Source organism: Arachis stenosperma, chromosome 10, assembly GCF_014773155.1.
Source record: "Arachis stenosperma cultivar V10309 chromosome 10, arast.V10309.gnm1.PFL2, whole genome shotgun sequence".
Classification (NCBI taxonomy): Eukaryota; Viridiplantae; Streptophyta; class Magnoliopsida; order Fabales; family Fabaceae; genus Arachis; species Arachis stenosperma.
The window spans coordinates 60510197-60530704 of NC_080386.1; the positions used below are offsets into that span (position 1 = coordinate 60510197).

The window sequence follows — 20508 nt, forward strand, 5'->3', positions numbered from 1 at the left end:
AAGTCAGAGGGGTTCTGCTTAGAATTCTCTGTCTGCTGCTGAGAAGATGATGGAAAAGGCTTGCCATTGCTAAACCTATTTCTTCCACCATTGTTGTTGTTGAAACCTTGTTGAGGTTTCTCTTGATTCTTCCATGAGAAATTTGGGTGATTTCTCCATGAAGAATTATAGGTGTTTCCATAGGGTTCTCCTAGGTAATTCACCTCTTCCATTGAAGGGTTCTCAGGATCATAAGCTTCTTCTTCAGATGAAGCTTCCTTAGTACTGCCAGGTGCATTTTGCATTCCAGACAGACTTTGAGAAATCAAATTGACTTGTTGAGTCAATATCTTGTTCTGAGCCAGTATGGCATTCAGAGCATCAATCTCAAGAACTCCTTTCTTCTGACTTGTCCCATTGTTCACAGGATTCCTTTCAGAAGTGTACATGAATTGGTTATTTGCAACCATTTCAATGAGCTCTTGAGCTTCTGTAGGCGTCTTCTTCAGATGAAGAGATCCTCCAGCAGAGCTATCCAAGGACATCTTGGATAATTCAGACAGACCATCATAGAAAATACCTATGATGCTCCATTCAGAAAGCATGTCTGAAGGACATTTTCTGATTAATTGTTTGTATCTTTCCCAAGCTTCATAGAGGGATTCTCCATCCTTCTGTCTGAAGGTTTGGACTTCCACTCTAAGCTTACTCAATTTTTGAGGTGGAAAGAACTTTGCCAAGAAGGCATTGACTAGCTTTTCCCAAGAGTCCAGGCTTTCTTTAGGTTGTGAGTCCAACCATATTCTAGCTCTGTCTCTTACAGCAAAAGGGAATAGCATCAGTCTGTAGACCTCAGGGTCAACCCCATTAGTCTTGACTGTGTCACAGATTTGCAAGAACTCAGCTAAAAACTGATGAGGATCTTCCAGTGGAAGTCCATGGAACTTGCAATTCTGTTGCATTAGAGAAACTAACTGAGGCTTAAGCTCAAAGTTGTTTGCTCCAATGGCAGGGATAGAGATGCTTCTCCCATAGAAGTCGGGAGTAGGTGCAGTAAAGTCACCCAGCACCTTCCTTGCATTGTTGGCATTGTTGTTGTTTTCGGCTGCCATGGGTTCTTCTTCTTTGAAGAATTCGGTCAGGTCCTCAACAGAGAGTTGTGCCTTAGCTTCTCTTAGCTTCCGCTTCAAGGTCCTTTCAGGTTCAGGGTCAGCTTCAACAAGAATGCCTTTGTCTCTGCTCCTGCTCATATGAAAGAGAAGAGAACAAGAAAATGTGGAATCCTCTATGTCACAGTATAGAGATTCCTTGAGGTGTCAGAGGAAAAGAAAAATAGAAGAAAGAAGAAGGAGAAGAATTCGAACTTTAATTAGATGGAGTTCGAATTGTGCATTAAGAAGGAGTTATACTCCATAAATAGAAGGATGTGAGAAGAGGGGAAGAAGATTTTCGAAAATTAAGTTAAAAAGATTTTAAAAACATTTTGAAAAACTTTAATTTGATTTTCGAAAACCAAGAGTGAAAGAAATCAAGTGATTTTTGAAAAAGATTTTGAAATTAGAAGTTAAAAAAGAAAGATATGATTGAAAAATTATGGTTTTAAAAAGATATGATTGAAAAGATATGATTTGAAAACAATTTTAAAAAGATATGATTTGAAAAACAATTTAAAAAAGATTTGATTTTAAAAATTAATGACTTGCCTAACAAGAAAAGATATGATTCAAACATTAAACCTTTCTCAACAGAAAAGGTAACAAACTTGAGATGTTCAATCAAATCATTAATTGTTAGTAAGTATCTTTGAAAAAGGAAAGAAATTGATTTTGAAAACATTTGATTGAAAAGATAGGATTTGGAAAAGATTTGGTTTTGAAAAACTTTGAAAACTTGAAAAAAAAATTGATTTGAAAAACAAAATCTTCCCCCTTGTGCCATCCTGGCGTTAAACGCCCAGAATGGTATCCATTCTGGCGTTTAACGCCCAAAATGCTACCTTTTTGGGCGTTAAACGCCCAACCAGGTACCCTGGCTGGCGTTTAAACGCCAGTCTGTCCTTCTTCACTGGGCGTTTTGAACGCCCAGCTTTTTCTGTGTAATTCCTCTGTTGCATGTTCTGAATCTTCAGTCCCCTGTACTATTGACTTGAAAATAGAACCAAGATCAAATAAACAAGGCATGCAAGACACCAAACTTAAGATTAGACACTAGACTCAAACAAGAAACATAAAATATTTTTGGTTTTTATGATTTTGAATTTTTTTGTGCTTTTTCGAAAATTATATGAAAATAGAAAATAAAGGTTTCAGAATTCTCAATTTGAATTTCCAGGAATCATTGCAATGCTAGTCTAAGACTCCGGTCCAGGAATTAGACATGGCTTCGCAGCCAGCCAAGCTTCCAAAGAAAGCTTCGGTCCAAAACACTAGACATGGCCAATGGCCAGCCAAGCCTTAGCAGATCATTGCTCCAATAGCAAGATTGATAGAGATCAACAAGCTCTTGTGGTGATAAGTTGAAAACTCGGTCCAATAAGATTAGACATGGCTTCACCGCCAGCCAGATTTCAACAGATCACCATGAAACACTAGAATTCATTCTTAAGAACTCTGAAAAAAAAAATACCTAATCTAAGCAACAAGATGAACCGTCAGTTGTCCATACACAAGAACAATCCCCGGCAACGGCGCCAAAAACTTGGTGCATGAAATCGTGATCACTATAACTTCGCATAACTAACCAGCAAGTGCACTGGGTCGTCCAAGTAATACCTTACGCGAGTAAGGGTCGATCCCACGGAGATTGTTGGTATGAAGCAAGCTATGGTCACCTTGTAAATCTTAGTCAGGCAGACTCAAATGGGTATAGATGATGAATAAAACATAAAGATAAAGATAGAGATACTTATGTATATCATTGGTGAGAGCTTCAGACAAGTGTATGAAGATGCCTTCCCTTCCGTCTCTCTGCTTTCCTACTGTCTTCATCCAATCCTTCTTACTCCTTTCCATGGCAAGCTTATGCAAGGGTTTCACCGTTGTCAGTGGCTACCTCCCATCCTCTCAGTGAAAATGTTCCTATGCTCTGTCACAGCATATGGCTAATCAGCTGTCGGTTCTCGGTCAGGCCGGAATAGAATCCATCGATCCTTTTGCGTCTGTCACTAACGCCCCGCTTGCTAGGAGTTTGAAGCTCGTCACAGTCATTCAATCATTGAATCCTACTCAGAATACCACAGACAAGGTTAGACCTTCCGGATTCTCTTGAATTCCGCCATCAGTTCTCGCCTATACCACGAAGACTCTGATCTCACGGAATGGCTGGCTCGTTTGTCAGGCGAGCACTCGGTTGTCAGGCGATCAACCATGCATCGTGTATCAGGAATCCAAGAGATAAACACTAGAGCCTTGGTTGCTTGTAGAACAAAAGTGGTTGTCAGTCACCTTGTTCATAAGTGGGAATGATGATGAGTGTCACGGATCATCACATTCATCAAGTTGAAGAACAAGTGATATCTTGGACAAAGAACAAGCGGAATTGAATAGAAGAACAATAGTAATTGCATTAATACTCGAGATACAGCAGAGCTCCACACCTTAATCTATGGTGTGTAGAAACTCCACCGTTGAAAATACATAAGAACAAGGTCTAGGCATGGCCGAATGGCCAGCCTCCCAAAGTGAGTTCAATCATAAAAACATGATCAAAAGCTCTCTATATCAAATACAATAGTAAAAGGTCCTATATATAGAAAACTAGTAGCCTAGGGTGTACAGAGATGAGTAAATGACATAAAAATCCACTTCCGGGCCCACTTGGTGTGTGCTTGGGCTGAGCAATGAAGCATTTTCGTGTAGAGACTCTTCTTGGAGTTAAACGCCAGCTTTGGTGCCAGTTTGGGCGTTTAACTCCCATTTAGGTGCCAGTTCCGGCGTTTAACGCTGGAATTTCTGTAGGTGACTTTGAACGCCGGTTTGGGCCATCAAATCTTAGGCAAAGTATGGACTATCATATATTGCTGGAAAGCCCAGGATGTCTACTTTCCAACTCCGTTGAGAGCGCGCCAATTGGGCTTCTGTAGCTCCAGAAAATCCACTTCGAGTGCAGGGAGGTCAGAATCCAACAGCATCTGCAGTCCTTTTGAGTCTCTGGATCAGATTTTTGCTCAGATCCCTCAATTTCAGCCAGAAAATACCTGAAATCACAGAAAAACACACAAACTCATAGTAAAGTCCAGAAAAGTGAATTTTAACTAAAAACTAATAAAAATATAATAAAAACTAACTAAAAGATACTAAAAACATACTAAAAACAATGCCAAAAAGGGTACAAATTATCCGCTCATCAATGCCCTACATACAGCTTGCCATGGAAAGGAGTAAGAAGGATTGGATGAATGTAATAAGAAAGTAGAGATTCGAGAGGATTCTAGCATCTCCACACACCTATCTGAAATTCCCACCATTAATTTACATAAGTATTTCTATCCTATTTTATTTTCTGTTTATTATTAATTTTCGAACTCATCATAAACCAATTTAATCTGCCTAACTGAGATTTACAAGGTGACCATAGCTTGCTTCATACCAACAATCTCTGTGGGATCGACCCTTACTCACGTAAGGTATTACTTGGATGACCCAGTACACTTGCTGGTTAAGTTGAACGGAGTTGTGGAAAGAAAGTGCTGAGTTAATTTTTATGCACATGCCAAAGAGCCATTATTGTTGATCATAATTTCGTCCACCATCTATGCATACCCTCCAAGATTTTTGCACCCTTGTCGCTATAAGTTCTCCGCTCTCGTTCTTGATGGTAGTCACTCCGGATTTCTTTGGCACTACTTGGACCGGGCTCACCCATTCGCTATCCGAGATGGGATAGATGATGTCCGCTTCTAATAGCCAGGTGACTTCCTTTTTCACAACCTCTAATATAGTTGGGTTAAGTCGTCTTTGAGGTTGGCGAACGGGTCGCGCTCCTTCTTCAAGGAAAATTCGGTGCTCGCATACTTGGGGGCTTATTCCCACTAGATTCGCCAAACTCCACCCTATGGCCCTTTTGTTCTTCCTCAAGATACATAGCAACTTTTCTTCTTGTTGAGGATCTAGCTTCTTTGCAATAATTACGGGGAGCTTGTGGGCTTCATCAAGATATGAGTACTTTAGGTGGGGTGGTAGTGGCTTCAATTCTATCTTTTGGTCTTGACTTGGAGTTTGAATTTATGGATGGTCCGGATGGTGTAATGTGCTTGCTTCACTTGAATATTCATTTGTGTCTTCAATCATGTACTTCTCATCCAATTTTGCAAGGTGCACTTCGGCAACAATGTTGTCAATTGGGTCACAACGGAATAGAGAATGATTCTCCGGTGGATGTTTCATTGCTTCTTCTAGGCTAAAACTCACAAATCTCCCATCTATTTCAAATGAGTATGTTCCCGAGTATGCGTCTAGCTTGAATCTAGAGGTCCTCAAAAATGGTCTTCTGAGTAGAATGGATGGTGCCCTCTCGGACTCGCTTGATGGCATCTCAAGAACATAAAAATCAATCGGAAACACCAACCCTTTGATATTTACCAACACATCTTCCACAACACCCGTCACGGTTATTATGCTCTTGTCCGCTAGAACAAATCTTGCCGTCGACCTCTTTAATGGCGGTAGCTTCAATTCCTTATAGACGGAGAGGGGCATAATGCTAGCACATGCACCAAGGTCACACATACAATCTAAAAATTGAATTTCATTTACGGTGCAAGTAACCATGCAAGGGCCCAGATCATCACACTTCTCGGGCAATGCTCCCATTAAAGCGGAAATAGAACTCCCCAATGGAATAGTCTCTAACTCAAGAATTCTATCCTTGTTCATGCATAAATCTTTAAGGAATTTTGCATATTTAGGTACTTGATGGATAGAATCAAAGAGGGGAATGGTTACCTCAACTTTCTTGAACATTTCTACCATTTTGGGGTCAAGTTCTATGCGCTTCCTAGCTTTCTTTGCAAGTGTCGGAAATATGATTGGTTGAGCAATTTCTTCCTCCATGGGTCTCTTATTCTTGGGGGCCTCACTTGTTGGTTGAGTTTCTTCTTCCTCAATTATGACTTGTGGTGCCTCCTCTTCTTCTATCTCTTCTATCTCTACTCCTTCTTCCTCTTGGGCGATTATGGTTGGACTTGGGTCCTTTGCCTTCTTCTCTTTTAGTTGAGTTCCGGATCTCAAGGTGATGGCATTAATGCCTCCCTTGGTATTGGGTTGAGGTTGAGAAGGAATGGCACTTGGATTTGGAGGGTGAGAAGTGGGATTGGATGGTGGATCCATGCGTGCAAGAAGAGCTTGTAGTGTAGATGTAAGACCGGTAAGGCCGGAAGCAAGTGTAGTTTGGAGCTCTTTTTGGCCTTGGAGGATAGTTCGGAGTGCATCATCTTGATTGGGGGAAGCGGAAGGGTATGTGATTTGAGGTGCTTGTGATTGGTTGGGTGGTGGTCGTTGATGTGGTGGTTGGTATGTTTGGTAATTTCTTCCTTGATTTTGTTGGGCATATGATTGGTTTTGGGGATATGGGGGTCGGTTTTGTGAGTTGTTGTTGTTCCATCTTTGGTTACCTCCATTGTTGTTGTTGTCCCTACTTCCTTGTTGGTGGTTGTCCCTCCAATTTTGATTGTAATTGCCACCCCCTTGATTGTAGCTTCCTCCTTGATGGGGATACCCTTGGTTGAAATTGCCGCCTTGTTGGTAGTACCCTTGACTTGGGCGGTCATAAAAGTTGTGGGTAGCCGCCAAGGTGTTGTCTTCTTGCATACTTGGGCATTCATCCGTGCAGTGGGAATAACAAGAACAAATGCCACACACCTTTTGAGGAACCAATTGTTGACTATATTGTTGAAGGGATGGTGGAGGTTGATGTTGGTAGGGTTGTTGTTGACAAGGTTGTTGTTGGCCCAATTAGAGTTGCTTTAGAATGTTTGTCACTTCGCCCAATGATTTGGCTAGAGCGGCGGTCTCACTACTTAGTGACACCTCACTCACGGTTTTGGGGCGGTTAACTCTTCTTCTAACATGTCGGTTGGACTCGGCTAAGTCACCAATGAGTTGCCATGCTTCCTCCGCCGTCCTATACTTAGATAAGGAACCATTGCTAGAGGAGTCCAAAAGAGTCCTATCTTGTTCTCGCATCCCTTGGCATATGTAGCCTAGCAACACTTGAGTGTCGATCATGTGGTTAGGGCATACATCAAAGAGTTTGTTAAACTGGTGCACGAAATTGCAATCACACTTTTGCAACTCCGCACAACTAACCAGCAAGTGCACTGGGTCGTCCAAGTAATACCTTGCGTGAGCAAGGGTCGATCCCACGGAGATTGTCGGCTTGAAGCAAGCTATGGTTATCTTTTAAATCTTAGTCAGGATATCAGAATTTATCAGGATTGATTGTGAAAAGCAAAAGAACATGAAATTGTTACTTGTTTTGCAGTAATGGAGAATAGGTTGAGGTTTGGAGATGCTCCATCTTCTGAATCTCTGCTTTCCTACTGTCTTCTTCTTCAAACACGCAAGTCTCCTTCCATGGCAAGCTGTGTGTAGGGTTTCACCGTTGTCAGTGGCTACCTCCCATCCTCTCAGTGAAAGCGATTGCATATGCTCTGTCACAGCATAGCGGAATTCATCTGTCGGTTCTCAATCAGGCCGGAATAGAATCCAGTGATTCTTTTGCGTCTATCACTAACGCCCCGCCTTCAGGAGATTGAAGCACGTCACAGTCATTCAATCATTGAATCCTACTCAGAATACCACAGACAAGGTTTAGACCTTCCGAATTCTCTTGAATGCCGCCATCAGTCCTAGCTTATACCACGAAGAGTCCGATTAAAGAATCCAAGAGATAACTACTTAATCTAAGGTAGAACGGAGGTGGTTGTCAGTCACACGTTCATGGTTGAGAATGATGATGATTGTCACAGATCATCACATTCATCCGGATTAAGAACAAGTATTATCTTGGAATGGAAGCAAGCATGATTGAATAGGAAACAGTAGTAATTGCATTAATCCATCAGGACACAGCAGAGCTCCTCACCCCCAACCATGGGGTTTAGAGACTCATGCCGTGGAAGGTACAAGAAACGTGTAAAAAGTGTTATGAGGTCATAAGGTACGGATATAATGTCAAAAGATCCTATAAATAGTGAACTAGTATCCTAAGGTTTACAGAAATGAGTAAATGACAGAAAAATCCACTTCCGGGCCCACTTGGTGTGTGCTTGGGCTGAGCAATGAAGGAATTTCGTGTAGAGACCTTTTCTGGAGTTAAACGCCAGCTTTCATGCCAGTTTGGGCGTTTAACTCCAAATTTTATGCCAGTTCCGGCGTTTAACGCTGGAATTTCTGTAGGTGACTTTGAGCGCCGGTTTGGGCCATCAAATCTTGGGCAAAATATGGACTATTATATATTTCTGGAAAGCCCAAGATGTCTACTTTCCAATGCCGTTGAGAGCGCGCCATTTGGACTTCTGTAGCTCCAGAAAATCCACTTCGAGTGCAGGGAGGTCAGAATCCAACAGCATCTGCAGTCCTTTTCAGTCTCTGGATTAGATTTTTGCTCAGGACCCTCAATTTCAGCCAGAAAATACTTGAAATCACAGAAAAACACACAAACTCATAGTAAAGTCCAGAAAAGTGAATTTTAAATAAAAACTAATAAAAATATAATAAAAACTAACTAAAAGATACTAAAAACATACTAAAAACAATGCCAAAAAGCGTATAAATTATCCGCTCATCACAACACCAAACTTAAATTGTTGCTTGTCCCCAAGCAACTGAAAATCAAAATAGGATAAAAAGAAGAGAATATACTATATATTCCAAAATATCAAAGAAACATAGCTCCAATTAGATGAGCGGGACTAGTAGCTTTTTGCCTCCGAACAGTTTTGGCATCTCACTCTATCCTTTGAAGTTCAGAATGATTGGCATCTATGAGAACTCAGAACTCAGATAGTGTTATTGATTCTCCTAGTTAAGTATGATGATTCTTGAACATAGCTACTTTATTGAGTCTTGGCTGTGGCCCAAAGCACTCTGTCTTCCAGTATTACCACCGGATACATACATGCCACAGACACATAATTGGGTGAACCTTTTTAGATTGTGACTCAGCTTTGCTAAAGTCCCCAATTAGAGGTGTCCAAGGTTCTTAAGCACACTCTTTTTGCCTTGGTTCACAGCTTTATTTCTTTCTTTTTCTTTTTCTTTTCTTCTTCTCTTTTTTTCGAAAATATTTTTTTTTTTTGCTTTTTCTTGCTTCAAGAATCATTTTTATGATTTTTCAGATCCTCAATAACAGTTCTCTTTCTCCTCATTCTTTCAAGAGCCAACAAATTTAACATTCTTAAAACAGCAAATTCAAGAGACATATGCACTGTTCAAGCATTCATTCAGAGAACAAAAAGTATTGTCACCACATCAAACTAATTCAACTAGTTTCAAGGATAAATTTCGAAACCCTGTACTTCTTGTTCTTTTGTGATTAAAGCATTTTTCTTTTAAGAGAGGTGATGGATTCATAGGACATTTATAACTTTAAGGCATAAACTTTAATTTTATTAATTATGAATTAAGAACAAGACTCAGAAAATAAATATAAGATGAAACTAGAAATAGAAAAATAAAATAAAATAAAAAAAAAAACGAAAAAGAGTAGGCTCCTAATGATAGAGGTTTTCACAGAGTTAGGACTCAACAACCTTGATTTTGAGAAGTGGATGCTCCCTCAGCTTGAGAGGAGAGCTTTTGGCGTTTCATCTCTTGAATCTCACGCCCCTGCTTCTCTTGTTCCTTCAGCAATTTGCAGAGCATGCAGTTTTGATTCTGCTGTTCTTCCTTAAGTTGCTCCATAGTCTCTTGCAACTTGTTGATAGATGCCTCTAGGCTGGCCCAGTAGCCAATTTCAGGGAATTCAGGGAGGAACTCATGCGCCCTCCTTTTGATAGAGTTGTCTTGCACTTGTCCTTCTATTGACTTCTTGGTGATTGGATGTTCAATGGGTATGAACTCATCTACTCCCATCTTCACCCCAGCCTCTTTGCAGAGCAAGGAGATCAAGCTTGGGTAAGCCAATTTGGCTTCAGTGGAATTTTTATTTGCAATTGTGTAGATCTCACAAGCAATCACATGATGAACCTCCACTTCTTTTCCAAGCATAATGCAATGAATCATTACTGCTCTCTTGATGGTAACCTCAGAACGGTTGCTAGTGGGCAATATGGAACGCCCAATGAAGTCCAGCCACCCTCTTGCAATTGGTTTGAGGTCTCCCCTCTTGAGTTGGTTTGGGACACCCTTTGAATTGGTTATCCACTTAGTTCCAGGGAGGCATATATCCTCTAGAACTTGATCCAACCCTTTATCTACTCTCACCATCCTCCTATTGAAGGAGTCAGGATCATCTTGCAGTTGAGGTAACTTGAAGATTTCTCTTATTTTGTCCAGATGGAAATACATAACTTTCCCTCTGACCATGGTTCTATAGGTATGGTAAGCGGTTCCAGTCATTCTCTGCTTATCTGTCAGCCACAGATTTGAGTAGAATTCCTGAACCATGTTCCTTCCAACCTTTGTCTCAGGATTGGTTAGAACTTCCCAACCTCTGTTTCGAATTTGCTCTTGGATCCCCGGATATTCATCTTCTTTCAGATCAAATTTCACTTCCGGGATCACTGACCTCAGACCCATTATTTTGTGATAATGGTCTTCATGTTCTTTGGTTAAGAACTTCTCTTGATTCCAAAGATTCTTTGGATTAGTCTCTTTCTTTCCTCTTAAATTGGTTTGTTTTCCCTTAGGAGCCATGATTTTGATGAATCTTGGCTTAGTGATCACGGAAAAGCACACCAAACTTAGAGGTTTGCTTGTCCTCAAGCAAAAGAAAAGAGAGAAGAGAGGGGGAGGAAGAGAAAATTCGAATGGTGTGATGGAATGAGGGAGACAAACGTGTATTTATAAGGTGGGGAGGGGAGTTTTCGAAAAAGAAGAGAGAAATTTGAAAGGAGATTTGAGAAGATATGGAAAGAAATTGAGAAAAGGGTGAAATTTTTGAACAATGTTTGTGATTGATTTGAAATAAATTTGAAGAATGGTTTTGATTTTTGAAGATTTGAAAGTGAATGATGAATGATTGAAGCGTGATTTTGTAGAAAAGTATGGGTGAAAAAAAGGAAAGTTTGAAAAAAAAATTGAATTAAAAACAAAATTGTGGTCCCCCCACCAAGCTGGCGTTAAACGCCCAGAATGGCACCCATTCTGGCGTTTAACGCCCATTTGCTACCCTTTTTGGGCGTTTAATGCCCAGCCAGGTGCCCTGGCTGGCGTTAAACGCCAGAAATCCTTTGTCACTGGGCGTTTTTCCAAAACGCCCAGGATGCTGCACACCTGGCGTTAAACACCCAGAATGGTGCCCATTCTGGCGTTTAACGCCCAAAATGGTACCATTACTGGCGTTAAACGCCCAGAATGGTGCCCATTCTGGCGTTAAACGCCCAGAATGGTGCCCATTCTGGCGTTTAACGCCCAAAATGCCCCTTACTGGCGTTTTTTCGCCAGTAAGCTCATTTTCTCTGCTTTTTGAGCTGAATCCTTCTGTAACTCTGTGAATTCCTTCAATTTTGATACTTGCCTCTGTAAGAACAATTCATACAACTTCCTAATGACTGGGTTGCCTCCCAGCAAGTGCTTCTTTACTGTCTTTAGCTGGACTTTCACTGAGAATCACTCAAGCCTCAGTTTTGAGCATTCCTGCTCAAAGTTTCCTTCAAGATAGTGCTTGATTCTCTGTCCATTTACAATGAACTTTCTGTCAGAATCAGTATCCTGAAGCTCAACATATCCATATGGTGAGACTCCTGTAATCACATACGGACCCCTCCACCTGGATTTGAGTTTTCCTGGAAACAATTTGAGCCTGGAGTTGAAGAGCAGAACTTTTTGTCCTGGCTCAAAGACTCTGGTTGACAATCTCTTGTCATGCCACTTCTTTGCCTTTTCCTTATAAATTTTTACATTTTCAAAGGCATTGAGTCTGAACTCCTCTAGCTCATTTAGCTGGAGCAGTCTTTTCTCACCAGCTAACTGTGCATCCATGTTTAGGAATCTGGTTGCCCAGTAGGCCTTATGTTCCAGTTCTACAGGCAGATGACAGGCCTTCCCATACACTAGTTGGTATGGGGAGGTTCCTATAGGAGTCTTGAATGCTGTTCTATATGCCCACAGAGCATCATCCAAGCTCTTTGCCCAATCCTTTCTTCGGGCCATTACAGTCCGTTCCAGGATTCTTTTTAGTTCTCTGTTAGAGACTTCAGCTTGCCCATTTGTCTGTGGATGATATGCAGTTGCCACTTTATGGCTAATTCCATATCTAACCATAGCAGAGTATAGCTGTTTGTTGCAGAAATGAGTGCCCCCATCACTGATTAGCACTCTGGGGATGCCAAACCTGCTGAAAATGTTTTTCTGGAGGAATTTCAGTACGGTTTTGGTATCATTAGTGGGTGTAGCAATTGCTTCTACCCACTTAGATACATAGTCCACTGCCACCAGAATATAAGTGTTTGAGTATGATGGTGGGAATGGTCCCATGAAATCAATTCCCCATACATCAAACAATTCTATCTCTAATATCCCTTGCTGAGGCATGGCATATCCGTGAGGCAGGTTACCAGCTCTTTGGCAACTGTCACAGTTACGCACAAACTCTCGGGAGTCTTTATAGAGAGTAGGCCAGTAGAAGCCGCACTGGAGAACTTTAGTGGCTGTTCGCTCACTTCCAAAATGTCCCCCATACTGTGATCCATGGCAGTGCCATAGGATCCTTTGTGCTTCTTCTCTGGGTACACACCTGCGGATCACTCCGTCAGCACATCTCTTAAAGAGATATGGTTCATCCCAAAGGTAGTACTTGGCATCTGAAATTAGTTTCTTTCTCTGCACATAACTGTACTCTTTGGGTATGAACCTCACAGCTTTATAGTTTACAATATCTGCAAACCATGGAGCTTCCTGAATGGCAAAGAGTTGCTCATCTGGGAAAGTCTCAGAGATCTCAGTAGAAGGGAGGGACGTCCCAGCTACTGGATCTATCCGGGACAGATGATCAGCCACTTGGTTTTCTGTCCCTTTTCTGTCTCTTATTTCTATATCAAACTCTTGCAGAAGCAACACCCATCTGATAAGCCTGGGTTTTGAATCCTGCTTTGTGAGTAAGTATTTAAGAGCAGCATGGTCAGTGTACACAACCACCTTTGATCCCACTAGGTAGGATCTAAACTTGTCAATGGCATAAACCACTGCAAGTAACTCTTTCTCTGTGGTTGTGTAGTTCTTCTGTGCATCATTTAGAACACGGCTAGCATAGTAAATGACATGCAGAAGTTTGTTATGCCTCTGTCCCAACACTGCACCAATGGCATGATCACTGGCATCACACATTAATTCAAATGGCAATGTCCAATCTGGTGCAGAGATAACTGGTGCTGTGACCAGCTTAGCTTTCAGGGTCTCAAATGCCTGCAGACACTGTGTGTCAAACACAAATGGTGTGTCAGCAGCTAGCAGGTTACTTAGAGGTTTGGCAATTTTTGAAAAATCCTTTATAAACCTTCTGTAGAATCCTGCATGCCCAAGAAAGCTTCTGATTGCCTTAACATTGGCAGGTGGTGGTAATTTTTCAATTACCTCTACCTTTGCCTTATCCACCTCTATTCCCCTGCTTGAAATTTTGTGCCCAAGGACAATTCCTTCAGTCACCATAAAGTGACATTTCTCCCAGTTTAAAACCAGGTTAGTCTCTTGGCATCTTTTCAGGACAAGTGATAGGTGGTCAAGACAGGAGCTGAATGAGTCTCCATATACTGAAAAGTCATCCATGAAGACTTCTAGAAATTTCTCTACCATATCTGAGAAGATAGAGAGCATGCACCTCTGAAAGGTTGCAGGTGCATTGCACAGACTAAAAGGCATTCTCCTGTAGGCAAACACGCCAGAAGGGCAGGTAAATGCTGTTTTCTCTTGGTCCTGGGGATCTACTGCAATTTGGTTGTAGCCTGAATAGCCATCCAAAAAGCAGTAATAGTCATGACCAGCTAATCTTTCTAGCATTTGGTCTATGAATGGTAAAGGAAAATGATCCTTTCTGGTGGCTGTATTGAGTCTTCTGTAATCAATACACATGCGCCACCCTGTGACTGTCCTTGTAGGAACCAGTTCATTTTTTTCATTATGAACCACTGTCATGCCTCCCTTTTTGGGAACAACTTGGACAGGGCTCACCCAGGGGCTATCAGAAATGGGATAAATAATCCCAGCCTCCAGTAATTTAGTGACCTCCTTCTGCACCACCTCCTTCATGGCTGGATTTAGCCTCCTCTGTGGTTGAACCACTGGTTTGGCATTATCCTCCAACAGGATCTTGTGCATGCATCTAGCTGGGCTAATGCCCTTGAGATCACTTATGGACCACCCAAGAGCTGTCTTGTGTGTCCTTAGCACCTTAATCAGTGCTTCCTCTTCCTGTGAATTTAAAGCAGAGCTTATAATCACTGGAAAGGTGTCACCCTCTCCCAGAAATGCGTATTTCAGGGATGATGGTAGTGGTTTGAGTTCAGGCTTAGGAGGCTTATCTTCCTCCTGAGGAATTTTCGAAAATTCCTTTGCCTCCTTTGGTTCTTCTTGATCAGTTTGAGCATCTTTGAAGATGTCCTCAAGCTCTGATTCTAGGCTTTCAGTCATATTGATCTCTTCTACCAGAGAGTCAATTATGTCAGCGCCCATGCAGTCATCTGGTGTGTCTGGATGCTGCATTGCTTTCACAGCATTCAACTTGAACTCATCCTCATTGACTCTCAGGGTTACTTCCCCTTTTTGTACATCAATGAGAGTTCGTCCAGTTGCTAGGAATGGTCTTCCTAGAATGAGAGTTGCACTTTTGTGCTCCTCCATTTCCAGCACCACAAAGTCAGTGGGAAAGGCAAATGGCCCAACCTTGACAATCATGTCCTCTATTATGCCTGATGGGTGTTTAATGGAGCCATCAGCAAGTTGGAGGCATATCCTGGTTGGTTTGACTTCTCCAGCCAACCCAAGCTTTCTGATGGTGGATGCAGGTATTAGGTTGATGCTTGCTCCAAGATCACATAGGGCTGTCTTGGTGCAAGCGCCTTCTAATGTGCATGGTATTATAAAGCTTCCAGGATCTTGAAGCTTTTCTGGTAAGCTTTTTAGTATGACTGCACTGCATTCTTCAGTGAGAAACACTTTTTCAGTTTCTCTCCAATCCTTCTTGTGACTTAAGATCTCTTTCATGAACTTAGCATAAGAAGGTATTTGCTCAAGTGCCTCTGCAAACGGAATCTTTATTTCAAGAGTCCTTAGATAGTCTGCAAAGCGGGCAAATTGCTTATCCTGTTCCGCTTTGCGGAGTTTCTGAGGATAAGGCATCTTGGCTTGATATTCCTCAACCTTAGATGCTGCAGGTTTATTCCTTACAGAAGTGGTTGAAGAAGCCTTGTTAGAGGGATGATTATCAGCACTCTCAGGTGTCTGATCCTCCTTGGGCGTTTGAACGCCAGGATTGGGTGGAAAATGGGCGTTAAACGCCAGCTTTTCCCTCTTTTCTGGCGTTTGAACGCCAGAACTGGGCAAGGAATGGGCGTTTAACGCCAGCTTTCCTTCCCTTTCTGGTGTTTGAACGCCAGAACTGGGCAAGGAATGAGCGTTTAACGCCAGATTTCCTTCCCTTTCTGGCGTTTGAACGCCAACAATATTCCTCTCTGGGCTCTTACTGTCCTCAGAGGGATTTTGAACAGTGGTTTGGTTATCCTCTGTCAATTGTTCCTTGTTTGGTTTTCTGCTCTTTTGAGCAGAGGTATTCAGTGTTTTCCCACTCCTCAGTTGAACTGCTTGACATTCCTCTGTTATCTGTTTAGATATTTGCTGTTTTGCTTGATTCAACTGCAGTTCTATGCTCTTGTTAGCAACCTTAGTATCATGGAGCATTTCTTTAAATTCTGCTAACTGTTCAGTCATCAGGAGCAATTGTTGATTAAGCTCATTCATTTGTTCTTGAGGATTAGGATCAGTGACTAGTGCCATGACCTCCTCTTTTGGAACGAACTCATTGCTAGAATATAAGTATTGGTTTCTAGCAATAGTGTCTATAAGCTCTTGAGCTTCTTCAATTGTCTTCCTCATGTGTATAGATCCACCAGCTGAGTGGTCTAAAGACATCTGAGCTTTTTCTGTGAGCCCATAGTAGAAGATGTCTAACTGTACCCACTCTGAAAACATTTCAGAGGGGCATTTTCTAAGCATACCTCTATACCTCTCCCAGGCATTATAAAGGGATTCATTATCCTCTTGTTTAAAGCCTTGGATGTCCAGCCTTAGCTGTGTCATCCTTTTTGGAGGGTAGAAATGATTCAGGAATTTGTCTGATAACTGTCTCCATGTCTTTATGCTTGCTGTAGGTTGGTTATTCAACCACCTTTTAGCTTGATCTTTTACAGCAAATGGAAACAATAATAGTCTGTAGACATCCTGATCCACCTCTTTATCATGTACTGTGTCAGCAATTTGTAAGAACTGTGCCAGAAACTCAGTAGGTTCTTCCTGTGGAAGACCGGAATACTGGCAATTTTGCTGCACTATGATAATGAGTTGAGGGTTTAGCTCAAAGCTGCTTGCTTTGATGGGAGGTATACAGATGCTACTCCCATATGCAGCCGTAATGGGGTTAGCATATGACCCCAGAGTCCTCTTGGACTGATTAATTCCACTTGAGTCCATAATGGACAAAAGGGAAATGATAATGATTGCAAAGAGATAAACTTTGTTTTTGTTTTTATTATTTAACCGAAAAAAATAAAAATAAAATAAAACACAAGGAAAATAAAACAAAAAATTCGAAAATCAAAGGGAAAAATAAGATCAAAGCAAATTGAGAACGGAATCAATTAGTTAATTAAAAAGATTTTGAAAATAGCAATTAAAAAGATATGATTGAAAAAATTTTTATGAAAAAGATTTGATTTTTAAAAAGAGGAAAGAGAAAAACAACAAAAAGACACCAAACTTAAAATTTTTAGAAAATCAAACACTAATTTTCGAAAATTTTAAAGGAAAAACACAAAGAGGACACCAAACTTAGAATTTTTATGAATCAAAAAGGAACTAAGAACATAAAAAAAACGAAAATCAAGAGAAAAATAAAAGCATGCAAAAGACACCAAACTTAAAATATGAAACTAGACTCAACTAAAAGACTCTAAACCAACAAAAATAAAACAGTCCTAATCTAAGCAACAAGATAAGCCGTCAGTTGTCCAAACTCGAACAATCCCCGGCAACGGCGCCAAAAACTTGGTGCACGAAATTGCAATCACACTTTTGCAACTCCGCACAACTAACCAGCAAGTGCACTGGGTCGTCCAAGTAATACCTTGCGTGAGCAAGGGTCGATCCCACGGAGATTGTCGGCTTGAAGCAAGCTATGGTTATCTTGTAAATCTTAGTCAGGATATCAGAATTTATCAGGATTGATTGTGAAAAGCAAAAGAACATGAAATTGTTACTTGTTTTGCAGTAATGGAGAATAGGTTGAGGTTTGGAGATGCTCCATCTTCTGAATCTCTGCTTTCCTACTGTCTTCTTCTTCAAACACGCAAGTCTCCTTCCATGGCAAGCTGTGTGTAGGGTTTCACCGTTGTCAGTGGCTACCTCCCATCCTCTCAGTGAAAGCGATTGCATATGCTCTGTCACAGCATAGCGGAATTCATCTGTCGGATCTCAATCAGGCCGGAATAGAATCCAGTGATTCTTTTGCGTCTGTCACTAACGCCCCGCCTTCAGGAGATTGAAGCACGTCACAGTCATTCAATCATTGAATCCTACTCAAAATACCACAGACAAGGTTTAGACCTTCCGGATTCTCTTGAATGCCGCCATCAGTCCTAGCTTATACCACGAAGAGTCCGATTAAAGAATCCAAGAGATAACTACTTAATCTAAGGTAGAACGGAGGTGGTTGTCAGTCACACGTTCATGGTTGAGAATGATGATGATTGTCACAGATCATCACATTCATCCGGATTAAGAACAAGTATTATCTTGGAATGGAAGCAAGCATGATTGAATAGGAAACAGTAGTAATTGCATTAATCCATCAGGACACAGCAGAGCTCCTCACCCCCAACCATGGGGTTTAGAGACTCATGCCGTGGAAGGTACAAGAAACGTGTAAAAAGTGTTATGAGGTCATAAGGTACGGATACAATGTCAAAAGATCCTATAAATAGTGAACTAGTATCCTAAGGTTTACAGAAATGAGTAAATGACAGAAAAATCCACTTCCGGGCCCACTTGGTGTGTGCTTGGGCTGAGCAATGAAGGAATTTCGTGTAGAGACCTTTTCTGGAGTTAAACGCCAGCTTTCATGCCAGTTTGGGCGTTTAACTCCAAATTTTATGCCAGTTCCGGCGTTTAACGCTGGAATTTCTGTAGGTGACTTTAAGCGCCGGTTTGGGCCATCAAATCTTGGGCAAAATATAGACTATTATATATTTCTGGAAAGCCCAGGATGTCTACTTTCCAATGCCGTTGAGAGCGCGCCATTTGGGCTTCTGTAGCTCCAGAAAATCCACTTCGAGTGCAGGGAGGTCAGAATCCAACAGCATCTGCAGTCCTTTTCAGTCTCTGGATTAGATTTTTGCTCAGGACCCTCAATTTCAGCCAGAAAATACCTGAAATCACAGAAAAACACACAAACTCATAGTAAAGTCTAGAAAAGTGAATTTTAAATAAAAACTAATAAAAATATAATAAAAACTAACTAAAAGATACTAAAAACATACTAAAAACAATGCCAAAAAGCGTATAAATTATCCGCTCATCATAAACCATTCCCAATACTCGCATAGAGGTTCATTTTCGCCTTGTATAATGCATGAGATCTCCTTCCTTAGCCTATCCATCTTTTCCGGTGGGAGAAATTTTTCCAAGAATCCTCTTCTAAGCAAGTCCCAATCGGTGATGACTTCATTAGGTAAGGTGTAGAACCATTCCTTGGCCTTATCTTCAAGAGAGAAGGGAAAGGCAAACAACCATATAGCAACTTCATCGGATCCTTCCCGCCTAGTTGTTGAGCATATACGATGAAAATCTTTTAGATGTCGAATAGGATCTTGTGCGGGAAGTCCATGGAACCTTGGTAGGAGGTTAATCAAAGCGGTCTTGAGTTCAAAGTTTACATTCAAGTTGGGATGAAGTACATGGAGAGGTTGAAGAATATAATCCAGTGCACCCGCTTCCTTGAGAGTAACTCTCCTTGGAGCGGCCATGGTGTTGGTGCCTAGATCAAGAGAAGATCTATTAGTGGTGTTAACGGAGGAATGAGTAGTGTCTTCTTCAAGTGACGGTTCAATATTCACTTCGGGTGGAGTTGGTAAGTTGGTGGGAACCTTTTCACCTTCCCCAAAAGTTAACCGCCTCCGAGCTTGTCTAATTTGAGACAAAGTTCGTTCAATTTCCGGATCAAATGGGACTAAGCTCGGATTCGGTTGTGAACGCATCATGCAATGAAGAAGATCTAGAGTTCATGGTAATAAGTGGGATTAGTCACTCAAACAAAGAGATAATGGAGAGATGTAAATTTACACTAAACAATAACATGGCACACATAAGCAAGTTCCCCGGCAACGACGCCATTTTGATAAACGAGATTTTTGCATCTTGATATAGAATTCAATAGAGAGTAGAGAGTACAATCGTGAGTTTAGTCTAATCAACACTTAAACCTCGCATCAAACAATTCTACAATCTACAATCGAGAGTATTAATCCCCCGAGCCGTCCTCCCTTGGAATTGCTAGAGAATGCATGTTATTGATTAGGAAACTTTTTGTTATGAATTGGTGTATTGATAGCAAAAGTAGATGACAAACAATCAATATTAAAGGACTTGGCCTAGGGTTGGTATTAGAAACTCTATCACTATAGTTTCCTTCAATGATGATAACAATTAAGTCTTGTTCCACTTAGTTGAACTCTAAGTATAGAGGAAAGTCAAGTGAAAGTAATTTGCTTGGATCACAAGTCTTAGCTTCACCCTAAGGGAATCTAAATTTAGTGCATCCCAAACCAATTAGCAAACCTTAATTCTCAATCAACAATTGACATTCACTATTCAACTTCCCTAATGAACCAAACCCTAAGCCAAGTGGGAGATTTCTACTCCATAACTAGTATTGGCATTTTGTCAAATAATTGATGAGCATTCATGAAAGACATTGAGGAATTAGAATGAAGAATGGAAATAAGGGAATCTAAATCATACAATTATCTACAATTGAACAATCACAAGTAAGAAACATGAAATTACCTCAATTCAATAATTCCAATATCCAAGTAACAAAAGCTAAGCTAGATCCCAAGTGAAAGGATCCAAGAACACTAATTGAGAATATGAGAAGAGTAGATCT

The 20508-nt window shown here is 41.0% G+C and overlaps 1 non-coding gene across 1 annotated transcript; it reads left to right on the forward strand.

The window, feature by feature from the left end:
* Positions 1 to 578: 578 nt before the first annotated feature.
* LOC130958352 (small nucleolar RNA R71) lies at positions 579 to 686 on the forward strand. The gene has a single exon (XR_009077479.1). It is a non-coding gene; the product is annotated as a small nucleolar RNA R71 (small nucleolar RNA).
* The last annotated feature ends 19822 nt before the right edge of the window (positions 687 to 20508 follow it).